General features: G+C 48.8%; 1 protein-coding gene across 1 annotated transcript in view; it reads left to right on the forward strand.

Moving 5' to 3' along the window:
* Nucleotides 1–18539, forward strand: part of LOC115617234 (carboxyl-terminal PDZ ligand of neuronal nitric oxide synthase protein-like) — a 32910-nt gene that overhangs the window by 4326 nt on the left and 10045 nt on the right. The gene's annotated exons all lie outside the window — the stretch shown is intronic.

The following is an 18539-nucleotide window of genomic DNA, read 5'->3' on the forward strand; positions in this document are numbered from 1 at the left end:
GGCATCTTAGGATAGACCCATCCCCTGCTCTTTGCGAAGGGATTAGTTAGCAAAACTCAAATATCAAACCCTAGTCTGTGCTGAGCAGGTACAGGGATTCTCCTTAAACCTAAGAGATTTATTTAGCCTGTTTGGGTTTTTGTGTGTGTGAAAAATGAGATGTACACAATGTGCTCCACGAAAGCATTTGTATTCATTGCTAGTTCCAAATATGTTATATATTGAAATACCTGGCAGATGTGATGGATGTAAATCCCATCAGACTAGACTTTGTGGATTGTGCTGCTCATGGAATAATTTGCTGTTCTCCCACATCCTCCAATACAGTTTTACAGTTCCTGTTTCTCATCATAAAGTCCGCACTCTTCCTCCTCTACCCTTTATTCTTCAGAACAGGCTGTGAATGGTCACCAGATTGAGCTACCATTAGCAGGGTGGGCTAACTTACATCTGTGTCATGTGTAACCAGTTCAAGCGTATCTACCCCAAAAGGCAGTGCAGCTGCTGTGCCTGGCTGAAGTTCTGCAGGGGTCTTAATTCTGAGGCTGTTTGTATGTCTCACAGCAGCTAAAGCAGGTTTGAGACTCTTCCATTTAAAGCTTTGAAGGGATTATCCTATTTCTCTCCCTCCCCCCATAGCATTTAACCCATCTAATTTTCATGTAGAATAGTGCTTTTTAAACTTAGCCCGTAACTGGCTGGGGAGCTGATGTATTCATCTCCAGCCAAGCTCAGAAATGACATTCCCCTGCCTTTGCCTGCTCAGACGATTAGCACAGCTCTTGCTCAGAACACAGTGCAGCAGCAATCTAAATTGCCTGGGTATTTATGGAACAGGTGAAGAGCTACAGGAAGGAAAGGGAAGAGGTGAGGACTACCAGGGCAGTTTAGAAGCTGGCATAACTATTGGTAATTTTTGATCTGAATCAATATTTAGCATCAGATTTGACACTGCACTTCTGATCTTTGACTGGATAACACCCTTGGAAGGGAAAGCAGACAGTGTTTTAATACCAGTTTCTAGGAAGTGTTGCATTCTGTTTTCAGACCTGCTATTGCCACGATGGTGCCCAGCTCAGAGTCTCAGCAGTGCAATAGCGTACTATATGAAGCATATAAGAAACCACTCTGCATTGGTGGATGCCATCAGTTAATCTTACACACAATATTTTTAAAGCAGGCATCCTGTATTCTATACTGGGTTTTTAATCTTGGAAGCCCTTTCCAAAAAGGGAGGGCTTCCCTTTTCATGGGCGTATTGTACAGCAGGATCTTATTCAGACACTTCCTGGCTGCTGAGCGGAAGATGCTTCTCTATTGAAGATAGTTAATTGGCACTGATCCTTAATTAGAGCATAAAGAATGAACTGGGAGGTCTTTGAAGAGAATTCTAGTGCATAGAGTACACAACCTAGGAACTGAGGGAAGATGGGGGTTATTTATGTAGCGTTCATTTACATGCAGAGGCCTTGTCTATACTAGAGCTTTTTCCCATGGGCTCTCAGCAGCACCAGTTGCAACTGGGAGGAAACAGTGGAAGAAGCTATTGGTGGAAACTAGTATTTTGCTACCATCCTATTGTGAGTGGTAGTGCCTGTTTGCACTGCAAGAGCAAGAAAGGTCCTGCGGCCCTGCCAAGTGTTGGCAGGGGCACATTGTGCTGAAGCTTTCATCCTTTGTGCACTCCAGTGTTCCACTGGAATTCTCTACTGGAGCGGAAGAGAAGTCGCCCAGTACAAGCCCCAGCACAACATTTCCTCTGCTGCTCTCAATGCCCTGCGACATGGGAGGAGGCAGCATGAGCCACCACTGGAGCAGTCAGTGACAGAGCCAGCCCACAGCACCGGCACGCTGTTACTCATTGCTTCTGCTACTCCAGAAGGGAACCAGGGAGGAGAATGAGGAGTCGCAGCTCTCTTTTCCAGGCTCTGACAGGGCTGGTTACTCTAGTTATTCATAAGTTGATACAAGCTCTGAAACTGCCTTCCTACTACTATGTCTTATTCTGGTCTCTCATCTAGTTTCCCCCAGGGAAAAAACCTTGAGTTATCTAGCACTGAAAGTTGTTCTTAGAGTTTGAGGTGAGAGAGGGCAGTAAATAGCAACTCCAGTTGCTAAATCTGCTCCTTGGCATCTTACTGTCCTGTGTTTTGTACTGGGCTCTTTTGCCAGCTGCATATGAATTATGCCAGGGAAGCTGGGAGGAGTTCAGTGGTGTTCTTTGCTCTGGATTAGCAGAGCAGTCTGCTTGGAGACTTGAGGACATGCAGAGCACACAGGCTGGAGGACATTACTCCCAGAGAGCCTCAAATGACGTGTTTTAACATTAGCCTGCTGAAATCGCAATCTGCTCTTTTGTGGTAGGTATTTAAGAGGCACTCTTATATAGTAAAGCTTAAATCCATATTCCTGGCTGAATGGGTGCTTGTAGAATTGCTAGCAATACTTCATTAGTCACACATTAGATTCCCATTTCATAACAGACTGGAAAACCTTGTCTCATCATGTTCTGTGCTTCCACTGGAGGGAATGCAGACGCAATAGATACAACAGGGAAGCTGTTCTTCACTTCCCATTGTGCAGAGCTAGACAACTTGAAGTTTGCTAATCCTTCCAGTGGATTATTAGCTGCACACAGCTTGTTATTATATGATCGTCAGAGTTCAAACTAATCCCTCTACTCCTCTTGCCGTGGCAGGGGAGGTGATGAAATTAGTTTGGTACTTGAATAAGTACTGTGTGCTCTGACAGGCACATCAAGCTGCTGTTTATGAGTCCAACTCTTTGTGCAGGCAGGCAGGCATTCCTCCACCTCCCAGGGAGAAGGGAGGTTCCTCCACATCTGCCCTCTCCTGCTGCCCCAGGCCATCCAGGTCTGGGTGTCTGGCAGCTCACGCTGCTGCGTTCACAGTCAGTGTTCTGGTGGAGCTGGCTTTCTGCTGAAGTGGATTCATCTGCAGATATTTAAGGAGCTCATGTACAATACGAGGTTTTTCTTCCTGCATAAGTGGCAGCTAAAGTGAAGAATGTGAAAGCCCTTCTCAAGGGCCCAAATAAGTCCCCAATTCGGCAAGGCCACTCTTTCCCTCCACACACACCTCCTTTTGTGAGCAACTAACCAGCCAAGGTCCTGCCTTAACCAGGTGAAGGCTCTCATGGAAGTTAAGAGGAAGGATCCTGTGGAGCCTACATAGCATGGAAACAGTAACAGGAAAACTTTGCTAAAGATGGGTTTTGTAAAACACAGAACATTTCCTTGAAGCTCCTGAGGTTGTTTGGGAAATCTTGCCCTGGAAGACCAGCGAATGGGTGGCATCAAAGAATGGTTTGGGTTGGAAAGGACTTCAAGATCATCCAGTTCCAACCCCCTGCCATGGGCAGGGACACCTTCCACTAGAGCAGGTTGCTCCAAGCCCCTCTGTCCAACCTGGCCCTGAACACTGCCAGGGATAGGGCAGCCACAGCTTCCTTGGACACCCTGTTCCAGTGCCTCACCACCCTCACAAGAAAGAATTTCTTCCTTGTACCTAACCTTCCTTAGGTCTAACCTAAATTTCCCCTGTTTAAGTTTGAACCCATTACCCCTTGTCCTCTTTCTGTGAAGGGTTAACATCACACGTCCTGCATCCGTTCCCCAGAGCTAGCACTGACCAGAAGAGAGTCAGTCAGCTGTTTCCTTCCTCAAGCAACACAACCCTCAGCCCAGGGCTTCAGAGCCAAAGAGCCCTAGCGAAATGCTGCTATTCTGAGTGGTGAGTTGTACAAGGACACTGCAGGAGTGTCAAAGCCTGTCATCCCCGCAGCCAGCCTGCTGACTGCAATCCCCAAGTCACTCCATTTAATTACCTTTAAGGCACAGAATTGGTTTCCCTGGAATTTGCACTTAAAGATTTGATAAAACCTAAAAGTTTCAGGTCTGTTTGGAAGGCCCAGCTTGGACCCAAGCGGGCATTAACACTCAAAGGAGCCAGATGTTGGATTATTAAATCATTTCATAAGGGAACAGCCAACTGGTGCTTAGCCGGTCCAAGCACCAAGATGAACAAACAAGAGGCAGGCATCCAGACTAATGTGTTTCTTCTGTTACCTCCTCATTTCTTAGGCTTAACTTAATTGAAAAGTCTTTTCCCTCAGAGGTTGGTGTACCAGAGAAGCAGAAACCTTCCTAAATCTTGACACAGGATACATCTGGAATGCCCGAGTTCTCCTTGGCATGAGAACTGGGTTCTCACTTCAGCCTCCCTCCTATCCTGATCATTTTTGCTGCATCTAAGCTCTTAAACAGAGCCTTACCTCTCTGCAGTTTCTCCACATGGTATTCCAGTGAGGAGGTGTAATCTAGCCACATTATAAGTCACACTGACTGCCAAGTATCAACTGGTAGTCTTGAAGTGTGACATGACAGCAGTTTAAATCAGGATGAGTAAAAGTTACAATCCTACAAGTGCAACCATGTGAAGGAGAGGCGACAGCAACAGAACCTGCCTCTCCTGCAGCCAGTCTGATAGCTGGGCTGGCTTCATACAGCAGCTTTCACTTAGAGCCAGCCCAGGCTATAAACTGCAACAGTTCAGGAGCAAATGTGGCTATCATTTATCTGCTCCTGCTACAGAAGGAGAGGAACCAGGTGGAGAGCAGGGTGACTGCCTTCAGCCATCTCAGTTTAGTTTATCACTGTGTGGCAGACTTCAGAGATGCTTAATAGACTTGTTCCTGAGATCCTTCCAGAACACAGCTGCTTCAGTTCTCCCAGGCTGCCTTCTTACTACAGAAGAGAAGCTCAGCAAGATAACCGCTGCACAGATTCCTCTCATACATTCTGCCTGTAAGCCCTTCCTGAGTTATTATTATGCTTGGAGCTAAGTTTTCCTGCCAGCTTTGTGTTAATCTGAGCTGGAGTTGTGATCAGTACTAAGACAAGACAGAAGCTGAGCTCCCAGCAGCTGGGTTCTTGGTTAGTCTTTGCAGCCTCTCCCACTATAATGAAATTATTTGGTCTGCTGCAGCTGAGGCACAGGCTCAAATGTGGGAGCACAAACTGCTGCAGCACTTGCCCTGGTACAGACCTCGGTAGCTGCATACCAGGATCTGTTGTTATTGGATGGGAGTTTGTTCTGCTGCCGTTCTTGGAGGGCTTTTGCTTTCAGCCTCTTTGGAAGAGCATCCAAATGCTCAGCTAATGACAGCCCTGGGCTGTGAAAGGAAACAACCCCAGCATCTTAACATATGTCAATAGTCTTCAGATGGCTGATGTGGACCTTTCTTTAGTTCTCAGAATGCCATGCACCTTCCTTCCATTTACAGGAAGGTGCAAGAAAAACTTGACTGTTCTTACATGGTTGGAGTGCGAAGCACAAGCATCTTGTGTGTCTGCTCCAAACTGATAGCACACCCTGAGCCAATTAAGGACACAGCTGATAGCACACGGTGGTGGGGAAATGCTGTTTGTTGGTAATCAAGTCTCATTTACTAAGTGCTGCAGTCACTGGTCCAATCAACTTCTATACTGAGCAGTACACAGGCAGGCAGCAGACCTTATGGGGAGAGGAGGACTTCCAAGAGACAAGCTTCCCCAAGCCTGTACGTTCCTGTTCCTCCTCCCCCATCCCAAAAGGACTATGCATTTACCCCAAAGTATGCTCCAAGATAACATCTTTTTCTAGGATACCTTTCCTGCTGCTCTGCAGAACCAAGCAAGGGTTGCTTACACGGATACATATTAGACAGAGCCTATAGCCTCCAGGAGAGAGCAGTGGTATACAAACCAAGTATACATGAGCATGTACAAGCTTGCTCTGATACCTTCTGCAGAAACTGTGGTGTCAGTTTGGGCTCTTCTCCAAAGCAGAGGCTTAAGAAAGGCTCGTGCAGCTTCGCACCAGCTGTGTATGATCAAACTACAGTCAGTCCTCAGCACAACGTAAAAGTCTACCCCCAAAAAAGCTGAGGAACTTGCACTAGTGACTTGGAAGGAGATTTACAGGCAGTCATGGATGGCTTTGTCCTCTGCCTACATTCTGGATCTCTCTGTACTTCTGTCTCCACCCTACCTGCCATCTGCTTTATTAAGGGAAGATACACAACAAAGCTACAAGCAGGCTTAGAAAACAGATTGACATAAGGTGTCAAGAGCAGAAGGGATGACTTGGCTTGCAGCATCTTTGCCATACAGCCCTTCCCTGCCCCAGGCACTGGGTGCCTCAGCCAGGGCTGTGTCCCATTACCTGCCACCCCTCAGCTCCAGGCACTGTGCTCTCAAATACCAGTTACTCCCAGGGTCCCATCCATGAGAGGCATCTGAGCCAGTTGAAGGTTTCTACCACACAAGATTAAGCTAATTGGTTCTACCTTTCCAGGCCCTGGCAAAATAGAGCAAGTGTTTTCAGGTTGGTAATTAAGTGTTAATTGCAGCTAAGTTTAGCCCTAATGCCTCATTAGTTTGTTTTCCTCTATTTGTTGCAGCTACAGCAGAATCTCCTGCACAGGGATGGGGAACAGGGTGGGCTTCCTGGGAGGCAGAGGACTCCTGCAGCATGCTCCAAGGGTCCTATCAGGAAGCCTCTTATCTTCTACCCAAGAGGAGGAGCTCTGGGTGAGACAGAGACCCTTACACCTCAATGCTCTAAATAGCATCTAGGCAGCAGCCCCACAGAGGTCTCTGGTGTGCCCAACACACATTAGCCCATTTTCCTGATACAGTGGATTTTGCATCTCTTCCTATTACACCTTTGCTGGAGCCTTCGCCACCTCAGCCCCCACTGCAGGTTCTTTGTCCTCTCCCATGCCACAGGGCTAGTCAGTGACTTTAACAAGGGCAGGCAGTACTGAGACTGCTACTGTTCAGTGCCCTGCTCTAGTGAAAAGCATTTTACTGTTCCACAATGCAAACAGCATGTGGGTTTGGGTCCCACAAGTTGTTTGCTGGTCTTTGAGAAGATGATGGACCTGACAGAGATGCCCTTGGGAGGGGAAGCCACCTTACATTAAGAGATGACAGACACATTGTGGGTCTTACCTTTCTGCAGCATGGGTGCTGAGGAAGGAGGTGAGCCCTCTGGGAGGAGGTCTGGCAGGAATCCCTTTCTCCAGGCAAAACAAGCAGCTTGGGACTGCAGGGCCTCCTCTCACAACAGAGCTATAGAGCTGCACCCCCTCCCCACTGCTCCCACCTCATCTCCAGGAAGGGCTTCCCACCCTGCCCCTGAGTTTTATAGCCTCTCCCCTTTCCCAGTGTGCCCCACAGCCCTAATTAACCAAAACACCAGGTGGGATGATGTCTGCCAGAGCTCCCTTGCCATGAAGGCACAAGGAAGGGAGAAGACTGGATTTGGAAGCATGGGTGATACAGCTGCAGGTCCTTAGTCTTCTCTATATGTGTTCTCCAGCCCATGGTCACCTTGGCAGGCTTGTTTCATGCATACACTGCTTTACTGGCCTTGCAGAACATGGAGTTTTCATAAACTGAAGAAATAGCTTTAAAAACGTGGAAGCTCCTTCTCTAGAATTGAGCTTGCCACATCTCAGACTAACCCAGGCTTGTTTTATCCCATTTCTGCTCTTTGTATTACCATAACACAAAGGCAAGAAGCTCTTAATGAGATGTTTTTGCAGTGGCATCATGCAGTTTTTCTAGGCAGCATCATGTGGCTGTGGTGGAGGACTGACTACACTGTGCTTGTACATCTTGAGTAGGAGGAGAGGAATAAACACCTCTGAGATAACATGAGAATCCAGCCTTCTGCTCACTGCTAGGGGACATCTCACCGTGCCATGGAGCTGCCCCACTGACTTAGAAGCTCTTGCAGGTTTCCACCCTGCTCATCTCCAACCCTAAATCACCTCTGGACTTCTTGCCATAGAATAATGATTAGTTATCTTCTGCCACTTCAGTTCTGAGCTGAAATGAGGGGGCACTGCTCTAGCTCTGAATAGGCCACTGTAACAGAAGACAGCTTAGAGCTTTGTCAATAGCCATGTGCTGTAACCTAGCTTTTGAGTAGTGACCAGTGATTATAGATGCTTCAGTTCTTACACCCTGTTCGGTGTGTGCTGTGTATGATTGATGACAGATGGATGGAGGGATCACTCACTGAAATGTGTCATCTCTAAGCAACAGCGACCTTTCAATGCCTTCCTCAGAGTGCTGAGAACTGGATGGCTTCTCCAGCGAGGGGGTGGAAATAGTCAGGCATATTAATATTGTTTTGCATAAGTCATGATGGATTGGAGTTTAGATGAAGCTGCTAATAAAAGCAGCAGTTAAACAGATAAAAGCTAAATTAAAATGTTAGTACCAAGTAGAACAAGACAAGAGCTTTTTGTCTCATGCTGAATCTTGGCAATGAGGCAGGTACCTTTTAATTGTAAAACAAAGTGGCTCTAACAGTATTATCATTATATTACTGAAGCATTTGATTTCACAAGCGAAAATATCAGTGTATGAGATCTCTGCAGAGCTTTTATCTAGTTCGAAATAAAGTAGCTTTTTTCACCAATTATGTTAGTGGTTGTAGATTATTTCAGAGATTAAATATAACTGCTTTCAAATTACATTCTGGTGTAGAACAATCAGCCACCACTCCAAGCTGCTTCTTTATTAGTGAAAAAATGCAATTGAGATAGCAACTAGAGTAGTAGGGAGCACATTGGATTAACTTGTTAATGAGGAGGTGCCTTAATCTCAGTGACAAGTGCTTGGGCAAGGGCACAGAAACTGGGCTTGTCCATGGTAGGGAGATGCTGGTGGAGCAGAAACCCTCCTACAGGTGCATGCATTCATTTCATCTAGAGCAAGTTGACATGCTTCAGGAACAGAAACAAAACAGAAAGGTCCATGAAAATACAAACACTTAAACCTGTCCCATGGGTGAAGTTATCCACGTGCAGGGAAAGAATTAAAAATGTCAGTTGTAGCTATGGTGCAACCTCAGTCTTTCTGGTTCTTAGGTTAAGAGCATCCACACTGGATGCAGGAGGAAGGTTGGATGTGTCACAACAGTGATGTGTAGATGCTGTCTTGATTTTGTCCAATGCAAAAGCCCTTTGTACTTTATGGATCAGTGTTCTGAGAAGGAACCCTGAGGGACCATGACCAGAAAGCAAAATTCTGCCTAGTAAAGTGAGAGCTGCTAACAATAGCTTGGTTCTGCCCTTGCTTTCTTCATTCTGCTTTGGCTCTGTGCTAAACAAGGCCTGAAGGCAATCAGAATTGGTGCTGCTTAACATAATACTTTGACAAGCTGCTTCATGTTTTGACCAAATAACTCTCTGATAAATCTACAGAATCAAGATCTTGAATGGCTCCCTGGAGGGAAGGACACTTTGATGAGGGAGAAGGGATTTTTCAAAGGCATTACAGAATGGATTTCTTTCTTTCCTTTAGCAGTGATTAGACAGTCTCTAAATGGCCTTTTTCTGGGCCAGATGGGTTATTTGGACTAATTGGCAATTGCCTGACTGTTTTCAGGATACCCGAGTCACTTCCCCCTTCCTCCATCCTTCTGTCGCTGTGTTGCTGCAGAGATGCTGCCACACGGTGGGTCTGATGGAGGGCAGGATGCAGCCCTCGCAATGCAGAGAGCATCACTGGCCAGGACCTGCATCACCCTGGTGCCTGCACAGCCACATCCAGTGTACCCCCAGGAACCCCCAAACCCTCCGAGCTCCAGGGTTTTCTTTCTAAAACAAATGATTTTTGTCATGGAAGAAGAGCAGTGGGACATGTTAAGACTAGATGCAGCGTGATGGAGGACTGGGTATTTACAGCTGGCTCCAGGAGGGTGTAAGGCACACAGTTACTCTTCAGGCACATGGGTCCTTTGGTAGAACTGTCCCAAATGCTGGTGCCTGCCATCAACACCAACTGTTTCTGAGTGCCCTGTACCTAGCACAGAACCACATGCTAGCACTGGGTTCAGTGATCCCAAGCCATCATGGACCAGTTTGGTCCTGCTGCAGCCTGTGCTGCTGCTGCTGTTAATGATTATGGGGTTTAAGCTTCCAGCCCAGGCACATTTTCTGTTGCCCCCCAGGGCAGTGCTGGTCTCCTGCTTGTTTTGCTTCCTTGCATCCAAGCCAAGGGCAGGAGCAGTTGTGAGTTGGGGCAGGGAACACTGTGGTTAATCATTGACCTGTACAGGCGCAGTGCAGGATGCTGCTCTTTGTAGCTGCTTTAGAGGCTGTCTGTACCAAGTTCTTCACCTTTATTTACCCGTCTGTAAAGTAGCTGCATACCCAGCTGAGGACCCTGGTGTGCCTCCAGGAGACATGGGCACATACAGTGCCCAGCACCATGAGCCTGCAAACAACTGACAAATCATCCAGTTACCTCTTGTCCTGACAGCCCATCCCAGGCTGCTTGCCTCTGCCTTGGCGCTTGGCTGTGATGCTCTGGTAGTTTTGATGTACCAGAGTAACAATAAATATCAGTAACAAGAAATACTGATACCATAAAACCCTCTTTATCCATAATTTCCACTAACTAAACCCAGCCTGTTTCTCTCCTCATGATTCACAAATCTCAGTAGCTCCCCTGAGGCTAACAAAGTCCTTGAACTGCTTAATATTCTGGAGTTTTGGAATGACACGATTTTCTTTCTCTTATAGTAACAGTCTTGTTTCCAAATTTGCATTAAGATTTTATGGACAATTTGAGAACCCCGAGACCTTCCTTTAAATTTAGGGATTGCCACAGAGAAGGGGTACCACAGTCTATTGGCAACTTTATTAGCATTCAATGATTTCTAACCAAGGACCACTTGTGCTTTAGAAATCCCTCTTAATGGCTGTATCTAAACATCAGATCTGGCTCTGCTGCTTTTACTAAGAAGGCAGGATCTTTCAGTACTGCATGCCAAGTCTCTGCTAACAGACCTTACATACACAGTCCCTGCAGTCCTACAGTGCCTGACCCCCTGCAAGATCAATGGCCTGTTCCAGGCTGGAATTGCTGTACTGTTGGTGCTCTTAGATGCAGACACATCCTTTCTGTGCGGCACTTGGAGGTCAGCTATAAGTCACTGGGCTTTGTGTAAGAAAGGTTTTCTCAAGCAGAACTGTTGGAGATCGATAGAATGAACAGCTACACAGAAAAAGTCTCCTTGCCTGGGAATAAAGCAGATTATTTCAGTCCTTGACTGTCTCAGACCAGTACGTAGCTTTCATAGCTCATGAAAGCTGTTGGCATTGAGAAGCAGAAAGGTTGAGCTGCACCCAGAGCTTGACCTAACAAAGAGAACAAAGCCTGATTGCACCTAGCAAATGAGCCACAAACCTGGTCTGCACGTAGCAGCACCCTACACAGCTCAGCATCCCTCTCGTCTTCATCCTGATCTAGTTTGTAATCAAGTGCTGTTTGTGCATGCAAATGGACACTGAGTCTTCCTTCTAGCTTGAATTCTGCTTGCTCAAAGAGGTGCCAAGTCCAGCTTCCTACCTCTGCCGCAGATAGGCAAAGAAAATGCTAATTTCTGTAGTAGGTGGCTAAGAGAAACCACAAGACACAGAGCTGGAAGACAGCACCCAAGATGCATATGGTGTGTGATAGCAAGTTTAGAAGCCAGGAGATGGTCCCTCCCTGCAGCATTTACCAAAAGCAGGTGTTAGTCATGCAGATGTAGCTTCTCCAGATTCTCAACAGCAAACTAGATTCCTCCTCCTCCTTTGGATAGGCATCCACCCCGGGTGGGCATGCTCAGCATCACTCTCCCACACATCCTGAAGTTGCAGAGGCTTTAAGGAGGAAACTGCAGCCACACGGTTTCTCCTGGCCACAGAGCAGCATAGATGCTGGAAGTGGAGAGCCACAGCAAGTCACCCCTGGGCCTCTTGGGAACAGGGGCTGGGTGGCCGTAGTTACCCTTTTGAACACACGTTCTCCATCTTAACCTCACGTGCCTGCACTGAGCCTCAGGAGCACCGATGCTTCCTCTCCATCCCCACACACAGAGCATGGCTCCCCAGCCTGCCTCTCGAGCTGCCTTCACCTCCGGCTTGCCATCCTCCTTTGGACTACCTGCACCAAAATAGCATCATTACATAAACGTGAAGGGAAGTGTTGCATTATTTAGAGGCCTGAAATCCTGGTACCTGCCTTTTCGGAGCCCCAGCATGGCAGCGGGATTAGGGTTTCTCTCCATCTCTGTGCTGTGCCAGTGTGAGGCCCTGCCAGGACCCTCAGTAAGCACCCCTGAAGCCCCCACCCCACACACTGCAGCATCCTCCACCTGCACAACCACACCAGGGTGGCTCAGTGGGTAGATACCAAATGTACAATGGGCAGAAATCCTCAGTTGCTCCCTGCTCATGTCTTTGAGCAGTATCTAGTGGCCTGGGTGCTGGGTGGCTGTTGCTTAGCAGGGGACTGGCTGTAACCAGAACAACTGAACGAATGAAGCAGAAAATGAACATCCTTGCTTTGGGGATGAGAAACCAACACACAAAACACTCCATTACCTTCCCACAGCAGGTAGGGGGTCTGAGACTTCTGCGTAGAGCTCTGAGCCTGCCACAGAGTCCTGGCTCCCGCTCTTCTGAGCTTTGTTGTTTGAACATTGATGAACAAGGTTTAAAACGATTCACTCTCCTAACTCACCTCCTGTCCTACATACCAGACTGGAGGGCAACGAGGATATGAACATCATGTGTACGAAACCAGGACCTTCTCTGCAGGGCCTCTTGACACTAATGTTTATAGGGAAATACAGAATTACTTGAAGGTATCAGAGTGTATAATTGCAGTTTCACTTCTAAGGGTTATTTCAGGTGACTCTGACCTGCTTCTAATGAAATTAGCACTTTTTATCTGCAGTAACCTAGCAGCTCTTTGAGGTAGGCACCATTTCCATGCTCATGTGCATTCAGTGCCTGGTACATGAGACTCCATTAGGGTGGGGTCCCAAGACACTACTTCATTACTGAAACTAATTAATCATCCCGAGCGCTGCGGATGGAAAAGGTAATTTGTTTTCTCCTGCAGAGTGAATAGAGGTAGGGAGGAAAATGAACCCCAGCTTCCCTGTGAGCCGGGGCTGGCCTGCCCTGGTGAGACAAGGGCTGTGTGTGGGAAAGCTCCCTATTAAACCTGGGGACAGCGGGGGGTCCCTGGAAGTGACAGTCACACAAAGGGGCTTTTGTCAGAGAGGCACCAAAGGCCAGATGATGTCACCTTGCGCTGGGCTATGAGGCTGCTTGTGCCTCTCGGGATGGAGCTCAGCACTATCTCTTTAAGGGAGGAGGCAATGAAAAGGCTGCTTTTATCCCATCCTTCTTTAAAAGCAGGAGCAGCTTTGTTCCAGAACAGTCTGCCTGTCTTCAGAGGTGGAAAGGACTAATTAAAGAGCCACTGCTGGTCTCCCCACCAGCTCCCATCACCTGCAGGAGCTCTGCTCTGCCCCATGGGTGTTGGGGAAGGAGTGTCCAGAGAACCTGGATCCACAGGTTGCTCTCCTGTATCCACAAGCTGCTTCTCTGCAGCTTCCAAAACCCTGGCAGGAGGGTGGCACATGGTACTGCTTCCTAAAGGACTGTTTTTTCCCCTTGAACTTTGTGTCTTCACTCACACACATGACCCCAGAGCATCTCCAAAGCCAAACAGGAGTTAGCAGGACGCAGCCAGGCCAGACATGCCCATCATTCCTGTGTTACCTCTTCCAGAAACTTCTGTCCGCTAAAGAGCATCCTAGAAAGAGACAGAAACCACCTGCATCTCTGCAGAGAGCTCAAACACAGCCAGAGCCAGGGCTGAGAGGGCTGGGATGAGCTCACACTCCCTTTTCCATGTACAGGCAACTTTCAAGAAGCTGCTTTTGGAGCTGCAGTTGTGAGCTAAGTCAGGGACTGGCTAAACACAGCTCAAGTGTCCTCATGCTGGCTGAGGGGCACAGGTCCAAGACAACCTGCAGATTAGGCCAATTAAAACAGTGCTGACAGTGCCAAACAGGAGGCTCCAGAAGTGTAAATGTTTTCTGAACTTAGTTTCAGGTTTTTGCAGTTTCCCCCAATATCTTTCATCCCTCGATCCTCCAGTTGCAGTGAGGGGCTGGCCACCGAGTTTGGGCATTAGTGAAGGGTTTGGCCAACACATCCCTCATCAGGGAGGTGTTTGTGCATCTCCTTGTACCAAGACAACTGTGAGGGCCACACACTGCTCCAGGGTGAGGGAGCAGGAAGGGTGACTTCGCTCAGTGAGGAGGAGCTGGAAGCCACCCATGATAACGTGGCCCTTGTCAGCCAGGACCCCACCACATCATACCTGAGCAAGATGGGCAGAGCAGACCCTGGGGAGCAGCCAGGCTCAACCAAAGGTCCAGATCATCGGGCAGGTCCATGCTGGTGAGACAGATCTGTGGCTAAGCTGGGAAGTCAGTCTTCAGGTTGGGATGAGCAGGTCCATGTCCAGGCATGGCTGGAGGCCAACATTCCTACCCTGGAGCTCAGGAAAGGATTGAGGACCCAGAGCTGAGCTTAAATGGAGCCTCTGTGCCCATGGGTGTGGATGGAGGCCCCAGGTGAGGCTGGTCAGGACTATTAACACCTCTTCACAGTTGGTTACTGTGAGGAGGGCCAGAGGTGAGAGATGCCTGAGCAAGCCAGTGCAGATGATTCTGTGGTCTGCTGGGCAGGTTTTGAGCACATAGACAGCATTTTCCCATTAATCCTTTCCTCACAGCCATGTGACAAGTTGTCTCCAGCTCCTGCACCGAGCAGCTTCTGCAGATCCACCATGTGCAGGGCACCAGCTCCAGGCTGGCCACGGTGATCCCTGTCGATAAATGATCTGTGTCTCTTTTCTTGCCAAGACTAATCAAAGCTTAGTCTGTAAGCAGGTCTCTGCAGCTCAGGCTGTGGCCAGGGACATCAGCACTGCTGGGCCAGCTGAAGCCTGACCCGAGGTCCAGTGCAGAAGCAGAGGCCCCAGCACAGCATGCTGTCCCTATGGAATTCCATACACTCCTTGAGGACTCAACCTCAACCACAGGCTCAGTGTCCACACAACCCACCAGCAATGCTGGGGTCCAGAGCATCTGCAAGGCTGGAGCACAAACCTGCAGATGATTGGAGAGGTCGTAGAATCATAGAATGGTTTGTGTTGGAAGGGACCTTAAAGCTCATCCAGCTCCAACCCCCTGCCACGGGCAGGGACACCTTCCACTAGAGCAGGTTGCTCCAAGCCCCTGTGTCCAACCTGGCCTTGAGCACTGCCAGGGATGGGGCAGCCACAGCTCCTCTGAGTTCCCGTGCCTCACCACCCTCAGTCCTGCCTGGCCCCGCAGGCAGAGCACAGAACTGGGAACACATCAATAAACCCCGTGTGATGAACCGTGGCCACATTTCCCTGCTGCCCTCCCAGGGACTCCCAGAAACCCAGCGGGGCTGTGATAGCTCCTTGGCCCCCTCCAGCTCACCGTGTGGGGACCGGGCTGTGGTATCTGCAGAGAACTCGTTAGATGCTGGAAGGAGCTGATTTAAATGAGAGGGGGAAAAAAAGGACTTTGGGTTTGTTGCCAGCATTCTCCTTGCCTATTGTACTCCCCCTTCGGTTTCTGCTTTCCACTGAGCAGTTTTATGTTTCCAAGGATCATAAATTCTCATTTTTCCACTGGGCAGGAGGTGCACTCCCGGCCTCCACTGCTTCCTGCGTTGCTTTTGTGTCCGTGTTGCCCAGTTACTGCAGCGCAGACCCAGACTATGCCCGGCCACATTCACCCCGGCCGTGTCCCCAGGAGCGTGCGCCCCGCCAGCGTGCACTGGGAGTTCATAGGATCCAGACAGGCACATGCTTCCCAAGATGAACAAAGGAAAGGCCATAACCCAGCGGTTTCCAGCCGGAGGCCGCAAGGGAGGCGCTGGAATGCCGCTGCCCGCGGGGCTGTTGCGGGAAGGTGGGATGTGATGCAAAAAGGGGATTGGAGGCTGGACCGCAGCCTGTGGTCCAAAGGGTATGGGAACTGACAGTGCTGGTTTGTCAGCTCCGGGGCGGCTGTGCTTGGCCAGGCTGCGCTTGCTGGGAGCAGAACGTGGGAGTTTTCTGTAGCATCAGTTCCAAGCGGCAGCATTCCAAGCATCAGTAATTCAACCAGCAGTCAAGATAACACCGTGTCCTCATGCCGTGCGGATCAGTTTGGTTTGAAATTAATTGCATTCCTCAGCTTGAAATACTTGGATTCATCCTGGCTTTAATTCCTAAAGTGACGCTCACATGGTACCAGAGGTTGGGGGGGAAAGGATGCATCCCACAGGGCTGGGGTACAGCCAGGGAGCAGGAGCAGGGGTGCTGGGTCCTGCTGGGGTGCCCGGAGCCGGTCTGTCGGGGAGCAGAGCCGAGTGGATTTCCACCTCCTCATTGCCATGCTCCCTGTGTCCATCCGGCGGGAGAGGTTGGGAAGGGGCTGGGACTGCTTATTGTTGGGGGGTTGTTTATGGACACATCCATCCTGCAGCCTGCCAGGCCGGGACAGGGCGAGGGGAGGTTAGGGGCAGGACAGCAGGTTAAGGGCTGGCTGGAGGATTTACAGCTGCAGGAAGAAGTCGTCCATCTCCAAGCTTGTGGCATCTTCCTTTGGGCACACAAAGTACTTACCCAGCAGTGACTGGGAGCACTGATGCACAGCAGCAACCACTGTTTGAACCATGGCAGGAGCGTGTCCTGGCTCTGCTGCTCTCCTGAGTCCGACCCTTCTGCTCTTTGCCAATGAGTGAGATGCAGTTTTTGGAAACAGAGGCTGCCTTTAAGACCTTCAAACTCTCTATTTTATGACAGTTTTCATTTGCATAATGAAAGCCCTGATACCTTCAGTAATTAATCACATTAAGAATTGCTTCCTTGAATAACTCTATTCATGCAAGTTGTTCTTAGTGCTGGAAACTGCATATGATTTCCAATGTGCATTAGCCCATCTCTTTCATCAGCAGATGGAAGCTGGTAACTGCATGTGTAATTTATATCTGCTTGGGTGGAATTATCAGATGAAATATGCATCACGCAGCACCATTAACATTTCTAGTTATACAGTCTTTAGCTCTTGGGTAAGTTAAGATTACATGCCAACAGTGTGTGGGACCGTAGGAAAGGCAAGGACTTGAACACGGGGATTTAAAAGCAGAAATGGGAAGTATTCCAGGTCAGACACATCAGATAGAGAATTAATGACATTGCTGAATTAAATGAGATGCATTGCCCTTTTTTGACCTGCCTTTTTATTATACAATGTCCCATCTTGTCCCCATAGTAAAGAAAGCTGCCAGGCTTGATGCTGGATCACCACTTGTAAGGGCAACTCCAGATCCTTTAACATCCAGAAAGCTTTTCCCCATAGGATAGCACAGGCAGCAGGAGAATATCGACTGACTCTCAGAAGGCAGCAGAGCAGTTCAACGCTGCTGTGTGGGTTTGGATTTGTCGGTAACCTTGGCAAAGCTGGGGGAAAAAATCACATCGATTCAATAGTAAGAAAACAAAAATCAGTGCCTGGATGTTCTCTGTGACGGTGCCAGGTTAGACAGGAGCCTTGGGCTCAGGTGTATGTTGGTTTATGCATGAACATTTTTATAGATGAAGTCTGCTACCTCGGAGTGCATTTTTTCCATGTGCTTTTTTGTCCTTACATAAATCACATTTAATTAAAACACTGATTCCTGCTTGATAGGAAGCAATTAAATGACTGTAGCTGTATCCCATCTGCCTCTTGTGTGTAGAGATGGGGCGAGAGCCCAATCCGAGCTGATGCAGCGTGGGCTCATGGGGCTTTCGCCCAGCCCTGCTCTTGGGAGCACGGTGCTCTCCCCAGATGGTGTTACTGAGCAGCCAGTTGGGTCCAGGCCATCCTACAGCTCCTTTAGAAAGGGTTTGAGGGCCCAATCAGTTTTACCTTCAGGCCAAGCTAATTCTGCCCATGGCTGGGACCCCAGCATGTGGGGAACATGCATTGGCCGTTTGTAGGTGCTCTGATGAGGATGCAGCAGCAAGGCACAAGCAGCAGCAGCCATGAGCTGCACAGAGCGAGCAGGACCAGCAAACTCATGCGCCTCCTTCCTCACTGACGATGCTGTGGCAAAGGGCCCAATCCAGAGCAGAGCCTGAGGGTGCTGCCTGCAGATTGCAAGGGTCAAAACTGCTTCAGATGCTGTGTGAAGGGGAGGCATGTGTCGCTGGGGCAAAGGAGAAGCTCTGAGCTCCACTCCTGCCTGCCCCATGTGCATCCGAGCCACTGCCGCCCCAGTATGGCTCAGGACAGAGCATGCCTTCGTCCTTAGTGACGTGGTTTATGGTTGATGATCTTAAAGGTATTTTCCAACCTAGTTGATGCTATGATTTTACTCACGCTGGCTGTATGGCTCTGCTTGTTGCTGAAGCTCCATACCTGTCCCATAGTCAGGCTGGGGTGGTGCAGTGTGGTGTGGTAGCTGGCTGGAGTTCCCTGGCTCTACAGAGACTTGCCATTACTCCTGGCAGCACCCAGAGATGCTGCTGCTCCCGATTGTTCCATTCTGTCCGAGAGAGAAAGAAAAAGCATCTCTGCAAAATCCAGTCTTGGACTTTG

Source organism: Strigops habroptila, chromosome 15, assembly GCF_004027225.2.
Source record: "Strigops habroptila isolate Jane chromosome 15, bStrHab1.2.pri, whole genome shotgun sequence".
NCBI classification, from domain to species: Eukaryota; Metazoa; Chordata; class Aves; order Psittaciformes; family Psittacidae; genus Strigops; species Strigops habroptila.